Source organism: Cupressus sempervirens, chromosome 9, assembly GCF_028749045.1.
Source record: "Cupressus sempervirens isolate cs-2001-9-10 chromosome 9, ASM2874904v1, whole genome shotgun sequence".
Lineage (NCBI taxonomy): Eukaryota > Viridiplantae > Streptophyta > Pinopsida > Cupressales > Cupressaceae > Cupressus > Cupressus sempervirens.
Window position 1 is genome coordinate 207312047 of NC_143126.1, and position 23726 is coordinate 207335772.

Here is a 23726-nt window from a genome sequence, read left to right on the forward strand (position 1 = left end):
ATAGGTGTCCCTCTATAATAGGAGGAGGTGCTCTGTCATATCTACCAAATGTGGAAGTGGTCAAGTCCTATAATAGAATACATAATTTTAAAAAAATTCTTAAAGATCATAATGAACTATGTAAAAATAACAATACTAACATCAAAGGATGATGTTTGTACCTCCATTTGGCTTAGTCCTATAGTCCCACCAACACTCAAGGTGACATCATCCTAAAATCATGGATACATAAATCTTGAGTCAAAATTATATATACATGAATTTAAAAGTACATAATTTACACTACAATTTTATGAAATAAAGCATATATATCATACTTGAGTACTAGTCAATCTCACAGATGAGTCTAGAGATATTCTTCTACCATGATGATCATGTACTCCAATGGCCTCCAATTACAAAAAATAATGATGGATCACAGTTGTATATATTAATTAGTAAGCATACATATGCAACAAAACAATCTTGAAAATGTACATACAATATATATTTGAGGCTGAGCCTCACTACTAGAAGTGTTGACATGTCTAAAATGGTCAAAAGATGAAGGACTTGAAAAAAAACTATACTGAGGCCTAGATGGAATAGTACAATCCATCCCCTATTTGCAAAACTAACATACATTATTATACATTAATCAAAGCTGAAGATAATTTAATAACAATGTGTACAAAAAAGTGGTAAAAAATATTTTTCTTGAAAAGTTCATACCATAGGTATTTGAGGCCTGCCTCAATGCTAGATGGACCAAGACTTGTAGAAGCATTTAACTATGTAACTAATGAAAATCCCTACAAAATTAGAATAAGGAATATATGAGCACATGTTATTAAATTTGGGTTCCAATATACATTATTTTAAGTGCAATTCAAAGTGCATACCATATGAGGGATGCCAACATCTGAAGGTCTCAAAAAAAGACTATATTGTCTCCTAGGAGGAGCAATATCATCTATACTGGCTCCTAAATTAAAAAATTTTCAATAACCAATGATAGGAACAAATACATATAGGGGAAGCTAATTCCCATGTTCAACATACCTATTTACACACTGGGGTCAATTATAAGGCTATACTCCTTCATCCTCTTTAGGCTCCACAAGACCTAGGCAAGTGAACCTCATATTCATTCATATGGTACCAATTTCGAAAACATACACTTGAATTTGGATAAAATAGATAAAAACCTTATTTATCCTATACATATTCAATGAAAAAGTCATGTAGTAAAAAATTGCAAAAATATATGAAATTCACAAGCTAAGCGAGGGCATCCTTTTAGCTCTTAAACAAAAAGGGAAAAGGATAGTTGATTAAAGATTTGAATCAGCATAACCTAAATATGCAACAACAATAAACATGAAACCTCCAAGATAATCAATCCCTTATGTATTGGGCATTAAATAAGTTGAAACATACATAAGGATACCCAAGATATACTTATATACCTAGATATTAGATCTATCCATTCACCTTGTAAATAAACATCTATCTTCAAAATAAAAATCACACTTATCAAATCCTCCCATGACCCTTGCAATTTTGTCAATGCATATCAAGCAATTTACTCAAGTCTTTGACCCAACAAAAAAATAAACAATGCATACAACTTTAAAGCCAAGTTACAACTAAACAATATGCACCTTGTACATGTTGGAAATATAGATGGAGTAACTAAGAGGGGGGGTGAATTAGTTACCACAAAAAAAAATCCACAAATCCCTTAGATGTCTGATAAATCTATTTACTGCTATCACTTAGTAAACATTCATAAAATGATGTAACTCGATAGATGAAGTGAATGCTAACTTTAACAAATCTTAACATGCATAGAAATAACTTGCAACCATAAAAGAAATAGCATGAACACGAGACACCAGATTTAACATGGAAACCCAATATGGGAAAAACCACCAATGTAACTAGCTACTGATTTTCACTCTTCTAAAGTGAGCCCTATTAGGAGCCAACCTTGTTAAAGGTTACAAAACACACTATTAGGTGTGACCCTGTTAGAGGATTTAATCACCCTGTTAGGAGTGACCTTGTTAGAGGTCTTTAGAACAATTTACAAAATGGTTGCTAGACCAACTCTATTAAGAGATTTTGGAATCACTATTACAATGATTAGAAAGTAATAGTGAAATGACCTAAATGAGATGCAACTAAAATTGCTGATTACAAATCTCTATTCTGCTCCACTAGCTCCTTCTTGATCGAATATAGCTTTGCTGCTCTTCAAGGATATCTGACCATCCTTCAAAATTCTCTCTCACAAACAATAAATCCACTTGCATGCTTTCTCATTCATTCATAAATTCTCACATTTAGAATTCTCAATTTAACCTTTCATATATACCATTCAGATTATCAAGTCAACTCATTTACAAGTTACAATCACCTATAATCATTACCACAGTTAGCTGGAAATAATACTTAAAACAATTAGGCTTTAATTCACAATTTAACAAATTCCTTCATTGGTCGACCCTACTTGGTAAACACTATTCTAGAAATGATTTCCTATGTTAACCATTAGAAGCTCGATTAACACTGTGAACCTTGCAAAAATCCTTTGGTGACCAAGTGAACTCAGTAAACACCAAATTTCCTTTGCTAACCTTGAGAGCTTGATTAACACTAACTTCTATCACATTTTCCTTTGATGCCTGAGTGAACTCAGTAGACACTGTCTACACAAGGTAATGTCTATGAATGCTCAGTATACATTGAAAATCATCTTGTAGACCAACTAAGCTCGGTAGATGCTGATAGATAACTAGTATGACATTTGTGTAACATCAAAGAAAACACACAATTGGATAATTGTATCCAATAGTACATGTATCACTAGAAAATTATATACCCATAAAGAGGAGACAAGGTTTAGATTGAAATTTTTGAGAAATATTTGTATTCATTTCTTTGAAACAAATACATCAAATGTATGGAAAAATGCAAAAAATGCACAATAGATGACTATAATGTTGTTCATAATAGAGAAAAATGCTAAGGATGGTAGTATCACAATAAAAAAATTGGAACCAACCTTGTGGTATCATAGTAATAAAAATTGGAACCCTAATGTGGTATCACAGTGGCTGAAAAGATTTTCAACAAAAATTGGAACCCTTACTCCACATCCTGGAAATCCTTATATAGAAAAGGATTGCAAAAATCTTTAGATGGGAGGATAAATGTCAAAATCTTATTGAAAAAATAAAAAAAATATAGAGATATTTCTACAAACTTATATTTAAAATATTCTCTGCATTCAAATAAAACTAGAAAAGTAGTTGCAAAGTTGGAAGGAGGCACTTATTTCAGGAGTCCTCAACTTAATTCTATCTCTCTTTTACTCCTTTAGTCATGGAAATATTCACATTCCTCTATTGATATAGCCTTAATATCTACAACTGCTTCCAAAATAATTACTTCTTTTTTGATGGGCCACTCAAAGTATCTAATTTTATCTAAGTTTCTTACTATTGCTCTCTATCTAAAAATCTAATCACCATCAAGGCTGTGCAACTTGAGCATCAACTCATCTCTCTCGGTGCTATTAGGTGCTAACTTTTACCCTATTCTATTAATTTACTTTGAAATCAATCCCTTCATATTCTTGTAAACATACAAACTAGCCTTTACAATCTTACAATCCCAGTCAACAAACCATTTTTGTCATAGCCTCAAAAGCCTTTATTTTTTCTCTTATGAACATAAAATGAAATTGCTTCGTGACATCAGAAAACTAATGATTTGGTCTTGTGACCTTATGATCAAGCATAGCATCATAAGATTTCATTTTTTCTTCTTTTATTTTATGACTATCATAGTGTCATATTGGTGTAGCATCATAGCTTTCACACCTCAAGCCTTGCAATCTCACATTGTCTTCCCAGAGCATGGCACATTGAATCTTCTAACTTGCTAGATCTACCACCTGCCAGCTTCTTCTATCATTGCAACCTTTACCCTTGACCACACTTTAACTCAAGCCACCATGCACCTGGTAGTTAACTAACCCTCTTTCACACTATCAGATTTGTTAGCCTTAACTGTGAGGTCACCCTTGTGATGCTATGGCTCCTCATATTCACCAACTTCCAACTATATTTTCCTATTCACTATGTTGACTTGTGATGTTGTGAACCAATGCATAATAACCATGATCACTCCTTCACCATGGTTTGTCTCTTCACATTTCTTCTAGTAGCAAAATAATGATGGCCTTATCTTTATTGTTGTCGTCTCCTTGGGACCGCTAGATATAAAGTTTTTTTTAGCTATGTGATGGTGTGACCACCATTTTGATTAACCACTACATACTTTTCTCAAGCTTGAAACTCAAGACCGTATCTACCATTGTAACCATGTGATGATGCAATAAGGCTTTAACTCAACTATTCTAATTACCTTCCAAACTCATAACTTAACTTTTAACTCAACAATTAACCCTTGTGAACATGCAATCAAAGAATTTTGCAATTTTTCTACTTAAACCTTAGATTATCTTTAACTTTGCACAAATATGAAATGAGTCAATGCTTAACTGCATGGTTTCTTTATCCTGATTTACAACACAAACTATCACTGTGATTCAGGCTCTTGCGATGGTGTAATAATTATTTCTAGCTGACTTTCACATCTTTGCAGCATAAAATTATAAATACTAAACCCTTATAATTCTAAATGCTAAACCCTAAACCTTTAATACTAAATGTTAAACCCTAATCTCATTTTTAAAAAATTGTAATCCTAAACCCATCCCTAAATCCTAAGCCTATGTAATTGATATAGGAGCATCCAGAGGTATAAAGGCAATCTTGTGTCACCCAAAAAAAAAAAGTAGTTGGATTTAGTTTTTGTTTCATGTGTTTTCATTTTTGGATATCCATTTGGGTCAAATAAAGGTTCCAACTCTCACAGTTCCACTATTAGTGTTCTAGAATAGAGTATTTGAACACCTTGGGATATGTGTAAATTCCAAAAAATAGGAGTTTGTAATTGGGCCATCATTTTGGTAAACTAGAAGGTATAAATGGGCCAGATGAATGTAATTATAATTTTGAGCATTCCAAAAAAAAATCAACTCAAAAGGCCCCACGGTTTGAAAGTTATTGCAGTTTTTCGAGTTTTGGAGACCACCTAAGAATGCTTCAAAGTTAGGTTAGGGGCATTAAATGACCTTGAAAAGGGTCAAAAAATGGGGGATGAGCAAAGCTGGTCCATAGGGCTATAGAGCGCTTTGAGAGCTTTTCAAAAATGTAAACAGTTCGCTAATCGGAGCTATGGTTCAAAAGTTATGCCTCTCAAAAGTTCGGTTACCGTTTCTGGATTCTTCTAAATTTGCGTTGACTTCTAATGTAGCTTCTAGAGCCTTCTATTTGGTTGGTGGATGCCTACTAGCACTTTCTAGAATGTATTCCTAGTCCTTAATCTTTCGAGGTCTATCTAAGGAGATTTTTGGCATTGTAAAAGGCAGTTCGAAGTGGAGTTTGAGAGGAGGTACTGAAGGAGAAATTATCTCTAGATTTATGCTATTGTAAGCCCATAGGGCATGTTTTGAAGTTTATTTTCTCTGTACTATATGTACTAGCTTATTTTCCAATTAATACAATTTCCCTTTTTCTATTGTGTCCATTCTGTGCTTGGGTGGTACACCATCAAGTGGTATTAGAGCGGGTTTTCCTGAGTGTGTACATAGAGCACCAACAGTGAGGCAGTTTGCACCAGGACTGTGTGGTAGTGGGTTCGAGTTAGAAGATGCCTCCACAAAGAGAGCATGGTGGAAGGGCTAGAGCTATTAATCCTAAGGAGGTTAGAGCCCTCCAAAGGTAGGTACAAGCATTGCAGGAGGAGCTCCGTAGAGGAACAAATGTGGAGGTAGGTGATGAAAGTGAGGATGACAATGAAGAAGATGAAATGGGACTAAAAGGGGAATTTGATGGGAAAGTTCTAAATCAGGCAGAGGAAAGGCTTTTTAGGGCCATTACTAAGTTTGGGAAAAGACCTACAATTGAAGTGGGTGTATTTTCAAGAAATCTGAAACCAGATGAGTTGATCGATTGGATCAATGAAATGGAAGAATACTTTGAGTATGAGGATATCAAAGACCCAAATAGGGTTAAATTTGCAAAGGACAAATTGAAAGGCCATGCCAAAATTTGGTGGCAAGAGGTCCAATTGGAAAGAAATAAAAGAAGAAAGGAGAAAATCACAAGGTGGGATCGCATGGTGGACAAATTGAAGAAGCAATTCATTCCTGTGGACTAGGAGCTTGATTTGTTTAAGAAGATGCATGAGTTAAAGCAAGTAGGAACATCAGTCCAAGAATATATAGAGGATTTTTACCGATTCTTGATTAGAGTACGGCATGCAGAAGCAAATAAGGAGAAGATTGCTCGTTATATTAGTGGGTTGCGACCTAGCATGCAGGAGGAATTAAGTCTGGTGAGAATGACCAATGTTGAAGAGGCATACCAATTTTTCCTACGAGTTGAAGAGAAGCTAAAAAAGAGGTTTGAAGGGAGACAAAGAGGCCGTGGTCAAGGAGGAAGGGGAAGCGGTAGGTCATCTGGAGGCTGAAATGAAACCCAAAAGAAAATGAAGATGTGGGTACTAGCAGGAACCAAAGGAATGAGGGTTTCAATAGCTCCCATGATCAAGACTTTGGAAATCAGAGAGGAAGAGGTAGGAGACATGGAGAAGGAAGCCGAGGCTTCCATGGTACCTATTTTCATTGTAATGAAGAAGGTCATCATGTCTTTGAATGCCCTCAATGACAAGGAAGGACAGATAGGAGAGCTGAGGGTCAAGCTAGGGTTTCTCATGTGGATGAGGATGCACAATCATCACATTCAGAGGATGCAAAAAGAGGAGAGACCTTGGTATCAGAAGAGATGGTCTTTAAGCTGAAGCTCAAGAGGGAGAGACATCCCCAGCCCTATTGGATTGCTTGGGTGAAAGATGATCATAAGGTCCTAGTAAGTGAAAAATATTTAGCGAAATTCAAAATTGGAAGTTATCATGATGAAGTCCTCTGTGATTTTATTCCAATGGATGTTTGCCATCTATTGTTGGGTAGACCATGGCAGTTTGATAGACATGCAGTACATGATGGACATGCAAACACATACTCTCTAACAAAGGATGGAGTTTGCCACAAACTAAAGCCCATGAAAAAGGAAGTTGAAAAGGTATGTAGCAGTGCTAAGATTTGTCTTGTTGATGGAAAAAAGTTTTTAGATGGCATGAAACACTAGCGTATGTGCTATGCTTTGATTCCTAGGAAAGATAAAGAAGGTAGTAGTGAAATACCACTTGAAGTTTCAAATTTACTAGGTGAGTTTGTTGATATTATCTTTGATAATGTTCCAGAAGGATTGCCACTAGTAAGGAAAATTAGTCATCAGATAGATTTAATCCTTGGAGCTAGTTTGCCTAACAAGGCTACTCGCAGGATGACTCCTACTAAAATTGAGGAGCTAAATAGACAGGTTCAGGAACTATTGAGGAAGGGCTTGATTTGGGAGAGCCTGAGTCCATGTGCGGTACCTACAGTACTCGCACCAAAGAAGGATGGAGAATGGAGGATGTGTATAGACTCTCAAGCTATAAATAGGATAACCATAAAATACCAATTTCCTTTGCCAAGAATGGATGATCTTATGGATTGCTTGAGTGGAGCTCAGTACTTCACAAAGATAGATTTCAAGAGTAGTTATCATCAGATATAGATTTGAGAAGGAGATGAGTGGAAAATAGCCTTCAAGACCAAAGAGGGTCTTTTTGAGTGGTTAGTCATGCCCTTTAGATTGACGAACACCCCAAGCACCTTCATGCGGCTCATGAATGAGGTACTTAAGAAGTTCTTGGGAAAAATTTTTATTGTTTATTTGGATGATATTTTAATTTTCAGCAAGACTTTGGAAGAACATTTATTGCATATTCATAGTGTCCTTAAAACGCTAAGGGAAGAGAAACTGTTAATTAATCTTAAGAAGTGTATCTTTGCAAAAAGGGAGTTAGTCTATTTGGGGTTTGTTATATCACCTGAAGGTCTATAAATAGATCCAGAGAAGGTAAAAGCCATCTTGGAATGGCCTACACCAAGGTCTTCTACTGAGGTAAGATCATTTCATGGTTTGGTTAGTTTTTACAGGAAGTTTATTAAGAATTTCAGTGGCATATGTGCACCCCTAACTGATACAATAAGAGGGGATAGAAAAGAGTTCAAATGGACTGCAGTAGCTGCAAAAAGTTTTGAATTGCTGAAGAAAAAGGTGATAGGACAGCCTGTGTTGGCACTTCCAGATTTTAGAAAAGTGTTCCAAGTGGATTGTGATGCTAGTGGTAGTGCTATTGGGGTTGTATTAAGCCAAGAAGGTAAGCCTATTGCATATTTTAGTGAAAAATTGAATGATGCAAAGAAGAAGTATTCTATTTATGATCAAGAGTTCTATGCAATAGTTTAGGCCTTAAAGAAATGGAGGCATTATTTATTGCCAAAGGAATTTGTTTTGTATATTGATCATTAGGCATTACAATACCTAAATAGCCAAGGTAAATTGAACCAGAGGCATATGAAGTGAATAGAGTTCTTGCAGAGCTATACATTTGTATTGAAGCATAGAAGTGGAAAATCTAACAGGGTTGCAGATGCACTAAGTAGGAGATAGTTGTTGCTTATAGTAATGTAGGTTGAAGTAGTTGGGTTTGATGAACTCAAGAATTTGTACCCTGAGGATCTTGATTTTGTTGAAGCATGGAAAGCTTGTAAAGAGCCTGTTGCTATAGACAAAACTAAGTGGTTAGACTATCTGATTCAGGATTGTATGTTATTCAAAGGAATTCAATTATGCATTCCAAGGAGTTCCATGAGGGAAAAGCTGATTAAGGAGAAAAATAGTGGAGGGATGGTAGGACATTTTGGTTGAGATAAGACCATTGCCATTCTTAGAGAACATTATTTTTGGCCTTAGATTTCACAAGATGTGAAGAAGTTTGTATAGAGTTTCCAGGTTTGTCAAGTTGCCAAGGGATTTAGCCACAATAATGGACTATATCAGCCATTGCCTATTCCATCAAAGACATGGCAGGACATAAGTATGGATTTTGTTCTTGGATTGCCAAGAACACAAAGGGGTAATGACTCAGCATTTGTAATGGTTGATAAGTTCTCCAAAATGGAACATTTCATTCCATGCCACAAAACTCATGATGTTGTCCAAATTGCAGACTTGTTCTTCAAAGAGGTAGTGAGACTACATGGTCTCCCAAGGAGTATAGTTTCTGATAGAGAGACTAAATTTGTGGGGTATTTTTGGAAGACATTATGGAAGAAATTGAAAATAGACTTGAAATTCAGTTCCAAACATCACTCGCAGACTGGTGGCCAAACAGAAGTGGTAAATAGAAGTCTGGGCAATTTGCTGATATGTTTAGTTGGGGATAAGCTCAAGGGATGGGATTTGATTCTACCATAGGCAGAGGTTGCTTATAATAACTCTATAAATAGGAGTACTGAAAAATCACCATTCCAAATTGTATATGGAAGTAGACCAAGGACTACACCAGAATTGACAAAGATAGAACAAGGGGAGAGGACAAGTGCTGAAGTTGAAGAATTTGCTGAACATATCAAGTGTCTACATGAGGAGGTTCAAGAACACATTACCAAGATGAATCAAGAGTATAAAACTAGGGCTGATAAAAGGAGAAGACATAAAGAATTCCAAGTAGGGGATCTAGTCATGGTACACTTACAAAAAGAAAGATTTTTAGTTGGTACTTACAATAAGCTGAAAATGAAGAAATTTGGCCCTTGCAAAATTTTGAAGAAACATGATTGAGGAAATGCATATGAGGTGGAGTTACCAGATGGTATTCACATTTCTCCTATTTTCAACATTTCAGATTTAACAAAGTATCATAATGATGTTGCAGATGAGGAGCTGGTGTTAGAGCCATGTCCAATTCTTGCTTCTAAGAAGGAGGAGATAGAAGACATTCTAGATCATCGTGTGGGTAGGAGTACTAGAAATATGCAATATGAAGAGTATTTGTTCAAGTGGAAAGGACGACCGATAGAGGACTCAACTTGGATTTTAGCAACTGAGGTTTCCCATTTGGGATTTCCTCTACCATTCCTAAAGTAATAGTGTCACTTTTAAATCTACCCTGGGTGTCTGATGTAGGAGCATCCAGAGGTATAAAGGCAATCCTATGTCACCCAAAAAAAAATTTATTTAGACTTAGTTTCTGTTTCATGTGTTTTCATATTTGGATATCAATTTGGGTCAAATAAAGGTTCCAACTCTCACAGTTCCACTATCAGTGTTCTAGGATAGAGTATTTGAACACCTTGGGATATGTGTAAATCCCAAAAAAATAAGAGTATGTAATTGGGCCATCATTTTGGTAAACTAGAAGGTATAAATTGGCCAGATGAATGTAATTATAATTTAGGGCATTTCAAAAAAAGAATTAGTTCAAAAGGCCCCACAGTTTGAAAGTTATTGTAGTTTTTCAAGTTTTGGAGATCTCTTAGGAATGCTTCAAAGTCAAGTTAGGGGCATTAAATGACCTCAAAAAGGGCCAAAAAATGGGGGACGAGTGAAGCTGGTCCATAAGCTGTAGAGCGCTTTGAGAGCTTTTCAAAAATGTAAATGGTTTGTCAATCAGAGCTATGGTTTAAAAGTTATGCCTCTTGAAAGTTCGGTTACCATTTTTGGATTCTTCTAGATTTGCGTCAACTTCTAACACAGCTTTTGGAGCCTTCTATTTGGTCGGTGGATGTCTACTAGCACTTTCTAGAATGTATTCCTAGTACTTAACCCTTTGGGGTCTATTTAAAGAGATTTCTAGCATTGTAAAACGTAGTTCAGAGTGGAGTTTGAGAGGAGGTACTGAAGGAGAAATTATCTCCAGATTTATGCTATTGTAAGCCCATAGGGAATCTTTTGAAATTTATTTTCTCTATACTGAATGTACTAGCTTATTTTATAGTTAATACAATTTCCCTTTTTCTATTGTGTCCATTCTCTACTTGGGTGGTACACCATCAAGTGGTATCAGAGTGAGTTTTCCTGAGTGTGTAGACAGAGCATCGACTATGAGGTAGTTTGCACCAGGACTGTGTGGTTGTGGGTTTGAGTTAGAAGATGCTTCCGTGAAGAAAGCATGGAAGAAGGGCCAGAGCTATTAATCCCGAAGAGGTTAGAGCCCTCCAAAGGTAGGTACAAGCATTGCAAGAGGAGCTCCGTAGAGGAACAAATGTGGCCGCAGGTGATGAAAGTGAGGATGACAATGAAGAAGAGAAAATGGGACCAGAAGGGGTATTTGACAGGAAAGTTTAGAATCAGGTAGAGGAAAGGCTTTTTAGGGCCATTACTAAGTTTGGGAAAAGACCTACAATTGAAGTGGGTGTATTTTCAGGAAATCTAAAATCAGATGAGTTGATCAATTGGATCAATGAAATGGAAGAATACTTTGAGTATGAGGATATCAGAGACCCAAATAGGGTTAAGTTTGCAAAGACCTAACTGAAAGGCCATGCCAAAATTTGGTGGCAAGAGGTCCAATTGGAAAGAAATAGAAGAGGAAAGGAGAAGATCACAAGGTGGGATCACATGGTGGACAAATTGAAGAAGCAGTTCATTCCTGTGGACTACGAGCTTGACTTGTTTAAGAAGATACATGGGTTAAAGCAAGCAGGAACATCAGTCCAAGAATATACAAAGGAGTTTTATCGATTCTTGATTAGAGAAGGGCATGCAAAAGCAAATAAGGAGAAGGTTGCTCATTATATCAGTGGGTTACGACCTAACATCTAGGAGGAATTAAGTCTGGTGAGAATGACCAGCATTGAAGAGGCATACCAATTTTCCCTACTAGTCAAAGAGAAGCTGAACAAGAGGTTTGAAAGGAGACAAAGAGGGCATGTTCAAGCAGGAAGGGGAAGTAGTAGGTCATTTGGAGGTCGAAATGAAACCCAAAAGAAAAATGAAGATGTGGGTACTAGCAGGAACTAGAGGAATGAGGGTTTCAATAGCTCCCATGATAAGGACTTTGGAAATCAGAGAGGAAGAGGTAGAGGATGTGGAAAAGGAAGAGGAGGCTTCTATGGTACCTATTTCCATTGTAATAAATAAGGTCATCGTGCCTTTGAATGCCCTCAATGAAAAGGAAGGATAGATAGGAGAGCTGAGGGTCAAGCAAGGGTTGCTCATGTGGAAGAGGATGCACAATCATCACATTCAGAGGATGCAGAAAGAGGATGCAAATGTGAGGAAAATTTTTGTGACATGATCATTGATGTTGGTAGTACTAATAACTTGGTATCAGAAGAGATGGTCTCTAAGCTAAAGCTCAAGAGGGAGAGATATCCCTAGCCCTATCAGATTTCTTGGTTTAAAGATGATAATAAGGTCCTAGTAAGTGAACAATGTTTAGGGAAATTCAAAATTGGAAGTTATCATGATGAAGTTCTCTGTGATGTTATTCCAATGGATGTTTTCCATCTATTGTTGGGTAGACTGTGGCAGTTTGATAGACATGTAGTACATGATGGACATGCAAACACATACTCTCTAACAAAGGATGGAGTTTTCCACAAACTAAAGCCCATGAAAAAGGAAGGTGAAAAGGTATGTAGCAGTGCTAGGATTTGTGGGTCCCATTTTTCGTTGCACCAAAATCCATGACTATTAGTGAACATGGAACACCACATAATTAACCACTTGTGGGCAGGGGAGCACATTGTATCACCCAACAATCTCACCCTTGATGCACATACCAGGTACTTACGTGGGTCGGGAAGGTACCGGGGACATTTGAACCCATGACCAGGCCAAAACCAGGCTCTGATATCAATTGTGGGACCCATTTTACGTTGCACCAAAAGCCATGACTATTAGTGAACATGGAACACCACATAATTAACCACCTATGGGTAGGGGAGTGCATCGCATCACCCAACAGGATTTGTCTTGTTGATGGAAGAAAGTTTTTAGATATCATGAAACACTAGCGTATGTGCTATGCTTTGATTCCTAGGAAAGATAAAGAAGGTAGAAGTGAAATACCACTTGAAGTTTCCAATTTACTAGGTGAGTATGGAGATATTATCTCTGATAATATTATAGAAGGATTGCCACCAGTAAGGCAAATCAGTCATTAGATAGATTTATTCCCAAGAGCTAGTTTTCCTAACAAGGCTGCTCACAGGATGACTCCTACTAAAACTGACGAGCTAAACAGACAGGTTCAGGAACTATTGAGGAAGGGCTTGATTCAGGAGAGCCTGAGTCCATGTGCAGTACCTGCAGTACTTGCACCAAAAAAAATGGAGAATGGAGGATGTGTACAGACTCTTGAGCTATAAATAGGATAACCATCAAGTACCAGTTTCCTTTGCCAAGAATGGATGATCTTATCGACTGCTTGAGTGGAGCTCAGTACTTCACAAAGATAGATCTCAAGAGTGGTTATCACCAGATACGGATTCAAGAAGGAGATTAGTGGAAAATAGCCTTCAAGACCAAGGAGGGTCTTTATGAGTGGTTAGTCATTCCCTTTGGATTGACGAATGCCCCAAGCACCTTCATGCGGCTCATGAATGAGGTACTTAAGAAGTTCTTGGGAAAATTTGTTATTGTTTATTTGGATTATATTTTAATTTTCAGCAAGACTTTGGAAGAACATTTATTGCATATTCGTAGTGTCCTTGAAAGGCTAAGGGAAGAGAAACTATTAATTAATCTGAAGAAGTGTATCTTTGCAAAAAGGGAGTTAGTCTATTTGGGGTTTGTTATATCACCTGAAGGTCTATAAATAGATCCAAAGAAGGTAAAAGCCATCTTGGAATGGCCTAGACCAAGGTCTTCTACTGAGGTAAGATCATTTCATGGTTTGGTTAGTTTTTACAGGAAGTTTATTAAGAATTTTAGTGGCATATGTGCACCCCTAACTGATACAATAAGAGGGGATAGAAAAGAGTTCAAATGGACTGCAGCAGCTGCAAGAAGTTTTGAATTGCTGAAGAAAAAGGTGATAGGACAGCCTGTGTTGGCACTTCCAGATTTTAGAAAAGTGTTCCAGGTGGATTGTGATGCTAGTGGTAGTGCTATTGGGGTTGTATTAAGCCAAGAAGGTAGGCCTATTGCATATTTTAGTGAAAAATTGAATGATGCAAAGAAGAAGTATTCTGTTTATGATCAAGAGTTCTATGCAATAGTTTAGGCCTTAAAGAAACAGAGGCATTATTTATTGCCAAAGGAATTTGTTTTGTATACTGATCATCAGGCATTACAGTACCTAAATAGTCAAGGTAGATTGAACCAGAGGCATATGAAGTGGGTAGTGTTAAAGCAGAGCTATACATTTTTGTTGAAGCATAGAAGTGGAAAAGCTAACAGGGTTGCAAATGCACTAAGTAGGAGACAGTTGTTGCTTACAGTAATCCAGGTTGAAGTAGTTGGGTTTGATGAACTCAAGAATTTGTACCCTAAGGATCCTAATTTTTCTAGAGCATGGAAAGCTTGTAAAGAGCCAATTTCTATAGACAAAACTAAGTGGTTAGACTATCTGATTCAGGATGGTATGTTATTCAAGGGAAGTCAATTATGCATTCGAAGGAGTTCCATGAGGGAAAATTTGATAAAGGAGAAACACAGTGGAGGGATGAAAGGACATTTTGGTCAAGATAAGACCATTTCCATTCTTAGAGAACATTATTTTTGGCCTCAGATTTCACAGGATGTGAAGAAGTTTGTATAGAGTTGCCAGGTTTGTCAAGTTACCAAGGGATTTAGCCACAATACTGGACTATATCAGCCATTGCCTTTTCCATCAAAGCCATGGGAGGACATAAGTATGGATTTTGTTCTTGGATTGCAAAGAACACAAAGGGGTAATGACTTAGTATTTGTGGTGGTTGATAGGTTCTCCAAAATGGCACATTTCATTCCATGCCACAAAACTCATGATGCTGTCCAAATTGCAAACTTGTTCTTCGGAGAGTTAGTGAGACTACATGGTCTCCCAAGGAGTATATTTTCTGACAGAGATACTAAATTTGTGGGGTATTTCTAGAAGACATTGTGGAAGAAATTTAAAATAGACTTGAAATTCAGTTCCACACATCACCCGTAGATTGATAGCCAAACAAAAGTCTGGGCAATTTGCTGAGATGCTTAGTTGGGGATAAGCTCAAGGAATGGGATTTGATTCTACCACAGGCAGAGTTTTCTTATAATAACTCTATAAATAGGAGTACTAGAAAATCACAATTCCAAATTTTATATGGAAGTAGCCCAAGGACTTCACCAGAATTGAGAAAGATAGAACAAGGGGAGAGGACAAGTGCTGAAGCTAAAGAATTTGCTGAACATATCAAGCATCTACATGAGGAGGTTCAAGCACACATTACCAAGATGAATCAAGAGTATAAAACTAGGGCTGATCAAAGGAGAAGACATAAGGAATTTCAAGTAGGGGATCTAGTCATGGTACACTTACGAAAAGAAAGATTTCCAGCCAATACTTACAACAAGCTCAAAATGAAGAAATTTGGCTCTTGCAAAATTCTGAAGAAACATGATTGAGAAAATGCATATGAGGTGGAGCTGCCAGATGGTATTCACATTTCTCCTATTTTCAACATTGTAGATTTAATAGAGTATCATGATGATGGTGCAGATGAGGAGCTAGTGTTAGAGCCATTTCCAATTCTTGCTTCTAAGAAGGAGGAGATAGAAGACATTCTAAATCATCGTGTGGGTAGGAGTACCAGAAATAGGCAATATGAAGAGTATTTGGTCAAGTGGAAAGGACAATCGATAGAGGACTCAACTTGGATTTCAAGAGCTGAGATTTCCCATTTGGGATTTCCTCTACCATTCATAAAGTGACAGGGTCACTTTTCAATCTACCTTGGGTGTCTGATGCAGGAGCATCCAGAGGTATAAAGGCAATCCTGTGTCACCCAAAAAAAAATGTACTCAGACTTAGTTTCTGTTTCATGTGTTTCCATTTTTTGATATCCATTTGGGTCAAATAAAGGTTCCAACTCTCACAGTTCCACTATCAGTGATCTAGGATAGAGTATTTGAACACCTTGGGATATGTGTAAATCCCAAAAAAATAGGAGTATGTAATTGGGTCATTATTTTGGTAAACTAGAAGGTATAAATTAGCTATATGAATGTAATTATAATTTAGAGAATTCCAAAAAAAGAATCACGTCAAAAGGCCTCACGGTTTTAAAGTTATTACAATTTTTTGAGTTTTGGAGACCTCCTAAGAATGCTTCAAAGTTAGGTTAGGGGCATTAAATGAGCTTGAAAAGGGCCAAAAAATAGGAGATGAGAAAAGCTGGTCCATAGGTCTATAGAGCACTTCGAGAGCTTTTCAAAAATGTAAGCGATTTGTCAATCGGAGCTAAGGTTCAAAAGTTATGCCTCCCAGAAGTTCGGTTACCGTTTCTGGATTCTTCTAGATTTGCATCGACTTCTAACGCAGCTTCTAGAGCCTTCTATTTGGTTGGTGGATGCCTACTAGCACTTTCTAGAATGTATTCCTAGTCCTTAACCCTTTGGGGTCTATTTAAAGAGATTTCTGGCATTGTAAAAGGCAGTTCGGAGTGGAGTTTGAGAGGAGGTATTGAAGGAGAAATTATCTCTAGATTTATGCTATTGTAAGCCCATAGGGCATGTTTTGAAGTTTAATTTCTCTGTACTAAATGTACTAGCTTATTTTCCAGTTAATACAATTTCCCTTTTTCTATTGTGTCCATTTTGTGCTTGGGTGGTACACCATCAAGTGGTATTAGAGCAGGTTTTCCTGAGTGTGTAGACAGAGCGCCGACTGTGAGGTAGTTTGTACCAAGACTATGTGGTTGTGGGTTCAAGTTAGAAGATGCCTCCATGAAGAGATCATGGTGGAAGGTCCAGAGCTATTAATCTTGAGGAGGTTAGAGCCCTCTAAAGGTAGGTACAAATATTGCAGGAGGAGCTCCGTAGAGGAACAAATGTGGCCGTAGGTCATGAAAGTGAGAATGAAAATGAAGAAGATGAAATGGGACCAAAAGGGCAATTTGATGGGAAAGTTTTGAATTAGGTAGAGGAAAGGCTTTTTAGGGCCATTACTAAGTTTGTGAAAATACCTACAATTGAAGTGGGTGTATTTTCAGGAAATCTGAAACCAATTGAATTGATCAATTGGATCAATGAAATGGAAGAATACTTTGAGTATGAGGATATCAGAGACCCAGATAGGGTTAAGTTGGCAAAGGCCAAACTGAAAGGCCATGCCAAAATCTAGTGGCAAGAGGTCCAATTGGAAAGAAATAGAAGAGGAAAGGAGAACATCACAAGGTGGGATTGCATGGTGGACAAATTGAAGAAGCAGTTCATTCCTGTGGACTATGAGCTTGATTTGTTTAAGAAGATGCATGAGTTAAAGCAAGCAGGAAGATCAGTCCAAGAATATACAAAGGAGTTTTACTGACTATTGATTAGAGTAAGGCATGTAGAAGAAAATAAGGAGAAGGTTGCTCGTTATATCAGTGGGTTGCGACCTAGCATCCAGGAGGAATTAAGTCTGGTGAGAATGACCAGCATTGAAGAGGCATGCCAATTTTTCCTATGAGTTGAAGAGAAGCTAAACAAGAGGTTTGAAGGGAGACAAAGAGGGTGTGGTCAAGGAGGAAGGGGAAGTGGTAGGTCATCTGGAGTCCAAAATGAGGAAGGGGAAGCGGTAAGTCATCTGGTCATCTAGAGAGCCCGAGTCAATGTGCAATACCTATAGTACTCGCAGAAAAGAAGGAAGGAGAATGGAGGATGTGTATGGACTCTCAAGCTATAAATAGGATAACCATCAAGTAATGATTTCCTTGGTCAAGAATGCATGATCTTATGGACTACTTGAGTGGAGCTCAGTACTTCACAAAGATAGATCTCAAGAGTGGTTATCACTAGATACGGATTCGAGAAGGAGATGAGTGGAAAATAGCCTTCAAGACCAAGGAGGGTTTATATGAGTGGTTAGTCATGCCCTTTGGATTGACAAACTCCCCAAGCACCTTCATGCGGCTCTTGAATGAGGTACTTAAGAAGTTCTTGAGAAAATTTGTTATTGTTTATTTGGATGATATTTTAATTTTGAGAAAGACTTTGGAAGAACATTTATTGCATATTCGTAGTGTCCTTGAAAGGCTAAGGGAAGAGAAACTGTTAATTAATCTGAAGAAGTGTACCTTTGTAAAAAGGGAGTTAGTCTATTTAAAGTTTGTTATATCACCTGAAGGTCTCAAAATGGATCCAGAGAAGGTAAAAGCCATCTTGGAATGGCCTACTCCAAGCTTTGCTACTGAAGTATGATCATTTCATGGTCTGGTTAGTTTTTACAAAAAGTTTATTAAGAATTTCAGTTGCATATCTGCACCCCTAATTGATACAATAAGAGGGGATAGAAAAGAGTTCAAATGGATTGCAGCAGCTGCTAGAAGTTTTGAATTGCTGAAGAAAAAGGTGACAGAACAGCCTGTGTTGGCACTTTCAGATTTTAGAAAAGTGTTCCAGGTGGATTGTGATGCTAGTGGCAGTGCTATTGGGGCTGTATTAAGCAAAGAAGGTAAGCCTATTGCATATTTTAGTGAAAAATTGAATGATGCAAAGAAGAAGTAATTTGTTTATGATCAAGAGTTCTATGCAATAGTTTAGGCCTTAAAGAAATGGAGGCATTATTTATTGCCAAAGGAATTTGGTTTGTATACTGATCATCAGGCATTACAGTACCTAAATAGCCAAGGTAAATTGAACCAGAGGCATATGAAGTGGGTAGAGTTCTTGCAGAGCTATACATTTGTGTTGAAGCATAGAAGTGGAAAATCTAACAGAGTTGCAGATGCACTAAGTAGGAGATAGTTGTTGCTTACAGTAATATAGGTTCAAGTAGTTGAGTTTGATGAACTCAAGAATTTGTACCCTGAGGATCCTGATTTTGTTGAAGCATGGAAAGCTTGTAAAGAGCTTGTTGCTGTAGACAGAACTAAGTGGTTAGACTATCTAATTCAGGATGGTATGTTATTCAAGGGCAGTCAATTATGCATTCCAAGGAGTTCCATTAGGGAAAATCTGATTAAGGAGAAACACAATGGAGGGATGGCAAGACATTTTGGTCGAGATAAGACCATTTCCATTCTTAGAGAATATTATTTTTGGCCTTAGATTTCACAGGATGTGAAGAAGTTTGTACAGAGTTTTCAGGTTTGTCAAGTTGACAAGGGATTTAGCCACAATACTGGAATATATCAGCCATTGCCTATTCCATTAAAGCCATGGGAGGACATAAGTATGGATTTTGTTCTTGGATTTCAAAGAACACAAAGGGGTAATGACTCAATATTTGTGGTGGTTGATAGGTTCTCCAAAATGGCACATTTCATTCCATGCCACAAAACTCATGATGCTGTCCAAATTGCAGACTTGTTCTTCAGAGAGGTAGTGAGACTATGTGGTCTCCCAAGGAGTATAGTTTCTAACAGAGATACTAAATTTGTGGGGTATTTCTGGAAGACATTGTGGAAGAAATTGAAAACAGACTTGAAATTCAGTTGAACACAGCACCTGCAGATGGACGGCCAAACAGAAGTGGTAAACAGAAGTTTGGGCAATTTGCTAAGATGTTTAGTTGGGAATAAGCCCAAGGGATGGGATTTGATTCTACCACAGGCAGAGTTTTCTTATAATAACTCTGTAAATAGGAGTACTAGAAAATCATCATTCCAAATTGTATATGGAAGTAGCCCAAGGATTGCACTAGAATTGAGAAAGATAGAACAAGGGGAGAGGACAAGTGCTGAAGCTAAAGAATTTGCTAAACATATCAAGCGTCTACATGAGGAGGTTTAAGAATACATTACCAAGATGAATCAAGAGTATAAAACTAGGGCTGATTAAAGGAGAAGACATAAGGAATTCCAAGCAGGGGATCTAGTCATGGTAAACTTATGAAAAGAAAGATTTCCAGCCGGTACTTACAACAAGCTGAAAATGAAGAAATTTGGCCCCTGCAAAATTCTTAAGAAACATGATTCAAGAAATGCATATGAGGTGGAACTACCAGATGGTATTCACATTTATCCTATTTTCAACATTGCAGATTTAACAGAGTATCATGATGATGGTGCAGATGAGGAGCTGGTGTTAGAGCCATGTCCAATTCTTGCTTCTAAGAAGGAGGACATAGAAGACATTCTAGATCATCGTGTGGGTAGGAGTACCAGAAATAGGCAATATGAAGAGTATTTGTTCAAGTGGAAAGGACAATTGATAGAGGACTCAACTTGGATTTCAGCAGCTGAGGTTTCCCATTTGGGATTTCCTCTACCATTCATAAAGTGACAAGGTCACTTTTCAATCTACCCTGGGTGTCTGATGAAGGAGCATCCAGAGGTATAAAGGCAATACTGTGTCACCCAAAAAAAATGTACTTAGACTTAGTTTCAGTTTCATGTGTTTTCATTTCTGGATATCCATTTGGGTCAAATAAAGCTACCAACTCTTATAGTTCCATTATCAGTGTTCTAGGATAGATTATTTGAACACCTTAGGATACGTGTAAATCCCAAAAAAATAGGAGTATGTAATTGGGCCATCATTTTGGTAAACAAGAAGGTGTAAATTGGCCAGATGAATGTAATTATAATTTAGAGCATTCCAAAAAAAGAATCAGGTCAATAGGCCCCACGGTTTGAAAGTTATTGTAGTTTTTTCAGGTTTTGGAGACCTCCTAAGAATGCTTCAAAGTTAGGTTAGGGGCATTAAATGACCTTGAAAAGGGCTGAAAAATGGGTGATGAGCAAAGCTGGTCCATAGAGCTATAGAGTGCTTTGAGAGCTTTCTCAAAATGTAAACGGTTCGTCAATCAAATCTATGGTTCAAAAGTTATGCCTCTTGAAAGTTCGGTTACCATTTTTTGATTCTTCTAGATTTGCGTCAACTTCTAATGTAGCTTCTGGAGCCTTCTATTTGGTTGGTGGATGCCTACTAGCACTTTCTGAAATGTATTCCTAGTCCTTAACCCTTTGGGGTCTATTTAAGGATATTTTTGGCATTGTAAAAGGTAGTTCGGAGTGGAGTTTGAGAGGAGGTACCGAAGGAGAAATTATCTCCAAATTTATTCTATTGTAAGCCCATAGGGCATGTTTTGAAGTTTATTTTCTCTGTACTGAATGTACTAGCTTATTTTCTAGTTAATACAATTTCTCTTTTTCTATTGTGTCCATTTTGTGCTTGGGTGGTACACCATCAAGTAGTATCAGAGCGTGTTTTCTTGAGTGTGTAGACAGAGCGCTGACTGTGAGGCAGTTTGCACTAGGACTGTGTGGTTGTGAGTTTGAGTTAGAAGATGCCTCCATGAAGAGAGTGTGGCGAAAGGGCTAGAGCTATTAATCCTAAGGAGGTTAGTTCCCTCCAAAGGCAAGTACAAGCATTGCAGGAGGTGCTCCGTAGAGGAACAAATGTGGCTGCAAGTGATGAAAGTGAGGATGACAATGAAGAAGACGAAACAGGACCAGAACAGGAATTCGATGGGAAAGTTCTAAATCAGGTAGAGGAAAGGCTTTTCAGGGCCATTAATAAGTTTTGGAAAAGACCTACAATTGAAGTGGGTGTATTTTCAGGAAATCTGAAACCAGATGAGTTGATCGATTAGATCAATGAAATGGAAGAATACTTTGAGAATGAGGATATCAGAGACCCAGATAGGGTTAAGTTTGCAAAGGCCAAATGGAAAGGCCATGCCAAAATCTGGTGGCAAGAGGTCCAATTGGAAAGAAATAGAAGAGGAAAGGAGAAGATCATAAGGTGGGATTGCATGGTGGACAAATTGAAAAAGCAGTTCATTCCTATAGACTACGAGCTTGATTTGTTTAAGAAGATGCATGGGTTAAAGCAAGTAGGAAGATTAGTCTAAGAATATACAGAGGAGTTTTATTGACTCTTGATTAGAGTAGGGCATGCAAAAGCAAATAAGGAGAAGGTTTCTCATTATATCAGTGGGTTGCGACCTAACATCTAGAAGGAATTAAGTCTGGTGAGAATGACCAGCATTGAAGAGGCATACTAGTTTTTCCTACAAGTTAAAGAGAAGATAAACAAGAGGTTTGAAGGGAGACAAAGAGGGCATGGTCAAGGAGGAAGGGGAAGCAGTAGGTCATCTTCAGGCTGAAATGAAACTCAAAAGAAAAATGAAGATGTGGGTACTAGCAGGAACCATAGAAATGAGGGTTTCAACCGCTCCCATGATCAAGACTTTGGAAATCAGAGAGGAAGAGGTAGGGGATGTGGACAAGGAAGAGGAGGCTTCTGTGGTACCTGTTTCCATTGTAAGGAATAAGGTCATCGTGCCTTTGAATGCCCTCAACTACAAGGAAGGATAGATAGGAGAGCTAAGGGTCAAGCTAGGGTTGCTCATGTGTATGAGGATGCACAATCATCACAATTAGAGGATGCAAAAAGAGGAGAGACCTTGGTAAATGAAAGGGTCCTACTAAGTGGTGAGATTGAACCAGGACAAAGGAGGAGTTTTTTCTGTACTAGATGCAAATGTGAGGAAAAATGTTGTGATGTGATCATTGATGGTGGTAGCACTAATAATTTGGTATCAGAAGAGATGGTCTCTAAGCTGAAGCTCAAGAGGGAGAGACATCCCCAGTCCTATTGGATTGCTTGGGTGATAGATGATCATAAGGTCCTGGTAAGTGAACAATGTTTAGTGAAATTCAAAATTGGAAGTTATCATAATGAAGTTCTCTATGATGTTATTCCAATGGATGTTTGCCATCTATTGTTGGGTAGACCGTTGCAGTTTGATAGACATGCAGTACATGATGGACATGCAAACACATACTCTCTAACAAAGGATGGAGTTCGCCACAAAATAAAGCCCATGAAAAAAGAAGATGAAAAGGTATGTAGCAGTGCTAGGATTTGTCTTGTTGATGGAAGAAAGTTTTTAGATGGCATGAAACACCAGCGTATGTGCTATGCTTTGATTCCTAAGAAAGATAAAGAAGGTAGTAGTGAAATACCACTTGAAGTTTCAAATTTACTAGGTGAGTTTGGAGATATTATCTTTGATAATGTTCCAAAAGGATTGCCACCAGTAAGGCAAATCAATCATCAGATAGATTTAATCCCAAGAGCTATTTTGCCTAACAAGGTTGCTCACAGGATGACTACTACTGAAACTGAGGAGCTAAACAGAGAGGTTCAGGAGCTATTAAGGAAGGGCTTGATTCAGGAGAGCCTGAGTCCATGTGCAATACTTGCAGTACTCACACCAAAGAAGGATGGAGAAAGGAGGATGTGTACAGACTCTCGAGCTATAAATAGGATAACCATCAAGTATCGATTTCATTTGCCAAGAATGGATGATCTTATGGACTGCTTGAGTGGAGATCAGTACTTCACAAACATAGATCTCAAGAGTGGTTATCACCAGATATGGATTCAAGAAGGAGATGAGTGGAAAATAGCCTTCAAGACCAAGGAGGGTCTTTATGAGTGGTTATTCATGCCCTTTGGATTGACGAATGCCCCAAGCACCTTCATGCAGCTCATGAATGAGGTACTTAAGAAGTTCTTGGGAAAATTTGTTATTGTTTATTTGGATGATATTTTAATTTTCAGCAAGACTTTGGAAGAACATTTATTGCA